At 45.3% G+C, this 3,843-nt stretch overlaps 1 protein-coding gene across 2 annotated transcripts in view; it reads right to left on the bottom strand.

The window, feature by feature from the left end:
- Nucleotides 1-3,549, bottom strand: part of ARPC1A (actin related protein 2/3 complex, subunit 1A, 41kDa) — a 33,599-nt gene extending 30,050 nt beyond the window's left edge. The window contains exon 1 of one of the 2 annotated variants that reach the window (XM_008586481.1): nucleotides 3,418-3,549. The gene's annotated coding sequence lies outside the window, so the exon portion shown is untranslated. Of the gene's footprint in view, nucleotides 1-3,413 lie in introns of both variants that reach the window. The other variant, XM_008586480.1, reaches the window with a different exon arrangement.
- Between the last annotated feature and the right edge of the window lie 294 nt (nucleotides 3,550-3,843).

Consider the following 3,843-nt stretch of genomic DNA (forward strand, 5'->3'; position numbering starts at 1 on the left):
CCAGTGAGCAGACCGGTCTGTATATGGGATCCAAACCCTCGGTGGGAGCGCTGCCGCGCTCCCAAGCGCCGCACTCTACCGAGTGCGCCACCGGGCCAGCCCGAGTGAAGGTATTTTAAATCATTATTTTTTTCTTTTACATGTCCTAGGAAACAAATTGCAACTCACAAAGAAAATGCCTCTAATTGTACACTTAAAAATTTTAAATGCATTCAAATGAGACTGCTTAATTTGTTTTTTAAAAAATAAACTTCCAGATGCTCACTGGAAGTTTCTCTCTTTATCTTCTCTCTCTGATATCAGAAGCTTTTACTCCAAATTGTTCTGTCACAACAGGTTTTACTCATAGCTTCTCAAAATATACAGTGTCACAATCATCTCCTTAATTAAAAGCAATTTAGTTCAAAAGTCACATTTAATAAGCTCATTTGTTAACTGAAACCAAATTGGTCTGCAAATTAATAATTTAATGTGAATATATGCAATAAAAGCACATATTCAGGGCCGGCCCAGTGGCGCACTGGAGAGTGCGCCACTTGGGAGCGCGGTGGCGCTCCCACTGAGGGTTTGGATTCCATGTGGAGACCAGTTCCCGCTCACTGGCTGAGCGCGGTGCGGGCGGGACACCGAGGGTTGCGATCCCGTTGCCAGTCAGTAAAAAAGACAAAAAGGAAAAAAAAAAAAAAAAAAAGCACATATTCATGTACAGTTTAAAAAGTACAGCTGCAGACAAAGGCTTTCTCATTCTTCAACTCAGTTTTATAAGTAATGTAACAAAGCCTTCAAAAGAGGTAAACATTCACACAATGACATAATTACTTCTAAAATTGTATTTCTAATTTCAATATATCATTCAGATTCCATATTTGGACATATACCAAAGCTTATTCTTTTTTAATCATGTGGCTATTTTAAGTCTATAAACCAAGACAACTCACGTTTGTCAAATTTATAATGCACCTGGTAAACAAAGTTTGTATTCATCAAACTCTATAAATGCAGAAAAAATTCATAACAGCCTGAATTTTGCAACAAGAAAAGGATATCTTCTGTCATAGGGTGATAATTATAATTTCTGAACTGTGGTTAATGTTTAAGTGAAATCTGAAAATCTTTGACTCAATAGGACTAGAGAGGAGAAAAAGAGACAAAAAGGTGGTCATATTAAATTTAACAAGTTTCTACTGATGACCTTTTATTGTCCAGTACTGAGAGAGACATAAATGATTTATGGCATGGTACGATTCTAGGGATTGTTCACCCCGTTTTTTCCCCTATCACTTTAAGTACAGTCATTCTGATGTATGGTTAGCCATGGGCTCTGGAGCCAAGGTTTGAATTCTGGCTCTGACATATACTAGCTATGAGACCCTGAGAAAATCAGTATCTCTAAACCTCATTTTGTTTTCATCTGTAAAATGGATATATCACTAACATCACAAGGCTCTTGGTAAGAGGATTAAATAATAACATGTGAAAGCATGTAGTACAGAGCCTAGCCCAAAATACATCTTCAGTAAGTTAGTTCCCTTTCTTCCTTTGACCCAAGGTTTTTTGTTTTTTTTTTTTTAATTTTATTTTATTTTGTCAATATACAATGTGGCTGATTATTGTGGCCCATTACCGAAACCTCTCTCCCTCTCTCCCCTCCCTTGCAACAACCTCATATCTGTTTGCTTGTCGTATCAACTTCAAGGAATTGGAATTGTTGTGTCTTCTCCCCCCACCCCCAATTTATTTGTGTAACCCAAGGCTTTTGAACCAAACTTAACATACTTGCCGGTTAGTATCCTCTGAACTTGGAAACGCTGACAAAAGCATTGATTCTTGGCCCTATTCCTCTGGAGACTGAAAATATTCATACAAGTGGGAATTTCTATCCCGTTTAGGGTCAGTTTTCAAGACTGTGATTCATTTAGTTTCTAATTGCTCTCATTACCCAACCTAGCAACACCAGGTACTCCAACGAGGTCACCACACCCTCCCAAGTGTTCAGACAGGCTCCACTACCAGGTACCACCTTACCAGCAGACAAAATTAAACTTCTTTATGCAAGATTTGCTTCAGCATAAGATTAGATAACTTGATCAAACTACTGCCACTTTCCATCCAATGCAGAAGTTATAATTTCCCAAAATAATCCCCTCCTTTGATTGTCATTAGTAGATGAACCCCAGAAGGTCTCCGTATACTTTTATGGTAGGAAGCCAACAGTAACACCCACTTACCCACTCCCTAAGAGGGCAAAAACACCCTCGATTGATAACTTCTCCTTTGTTTTTATGTACCTGAAATCCCAGGGCCTATGGCTGAAACCAAAAGATTAGATAAAACCGATGGAAGGGGGCAGAACTAAGATAATTTCGGTAATTTAGGCAATTGGTTGAAGTGGATAGAAGGTTCCAAAGCCACAAAATGAGAACAGATGGCTTTATAATCAAAGATTCCAGGCTGCAATTTATTACGTGCCTACCATGTTCCCAGCAGTGTTGTAAGTACCTGGTTGGGGCCAGAAACATAAATAAATCTGATACCATTCTGGGCTTCAGGGCTGGCGGGGGGGGGGCGGATAGGACAGGAAGGGAATATAGATATGCATAGAATGCTCAGAAGCAGTAATAATAGCTAATATTTATTGGGCACCTACTCTGAGCCAAGAACTATTCTAAGCAATTTACGCAAATAAGCTTACTTGATCCTCGGAAATACCCTAAGAATTGTCTTACTGCAGATGAGGAAACAGAGGCACAGAGAAGCAATCTTCCCAGCGCTTCCAACAAAGTGGTGGTGCCAGAATTGGAACTTTGGCAGTCCTACATGAAAGGTTCCACGAAGCGAATAGGAGTGCAGAGAAGGGTAAAAGTTTGACTGTGGTGAATCTTAACAAACTTGGGGAAGGGTTTTTCTCGTGTTCGGGACGATCCCTCAATAAATGAAGGGTCGAGGGCTGCCCTCGACAGGAGGCACACATTCCATGGGGCGCCTACTGTGTGCAGGGACTTATTCTAGACGATAAAGAAAGAGATGAGTGATCTCTCGTGACGCTCGGAAAGAGGGAGGCTCATCCCACTTAACAATTTTATAGACTATGATAAATGTCCACTGTAGAGGTGCAAATAGGGCTATGGGGGCGCCAGAGAAGGAGCCGTTAATTGAGGCACAGGGGAAGGCTTGGAGCTCGAAAATCTTGAGAGAAGCGATTTGTATGTGTGGGGACCTCAGGGGCTCGGGGGGACCCACGGAGAACGGGTATCCCCCGCCCCGTCAGGAGGCCCGGCTGGAGGAGCCGGCACAGCCCCTCAGCCTCGGGGCCCCGCGGCCTAAGCCCCCGCCTCACTGCCCCCGCAGGTCGAAGTCGGGAGCGAGGCCGGGTCAGTGGACAGGGCCAGACGCTTGCCCCTGCTGCCCCTTACCTGGGGTGGGGGACAGTCCGGACGGGCTCGGAGCGGAGAATTCGCGGACTCTGGTCAGTCGACGCGAACAGGCTCCGGCGGGTGCGGGCGAAGGACCGAGGCCCGGAGGGAGCGGCTGACAGATCCCGGAAACTGCCACGGCGCCTGCGCAGCGCGGCCGCGCCGGAGGTCGGCGCACGCGCACAGCTCGGGCGCGCGGTCGGGGACTGGGCCGGGTGTGGCGGGGGGAGGGTCGGGTGTCGCAGCTGTTGCGGTGGCCCCTCAGGCGGCGTCGCAAGACGGCTAGAAGGTACTGGCGAAGTAGCTTGGGCGTCTTACTCCTTTCCTGGAAAAACTCCCTCAGAATCGTGGACCGGGGTATGGAGCCTTGGTGGCTTCACAAGTGCTTTTGTCAGGGGATGAGTTACTGAGGATGAGGGTCTTTCAAACC

The sequence above is a fragment of the Galeopterus variegatus genome, unplaced genomic scaffold (assembly GCF_000696425.1).
Source record: "Galeopterus variegatus unplaced genomic scaffold, G_variegatus-3.0.2 Scaffold3997, whole genome shotgun sequence".
In the NCBI taxonomy this organism is placed as follows: domain Eukaryota; kingdom Metazoa; phylum Chordata; class Mammalia; order Dermoptera; family Cynocephalidae; genus Galeopterus; species Galeopterus variegatus.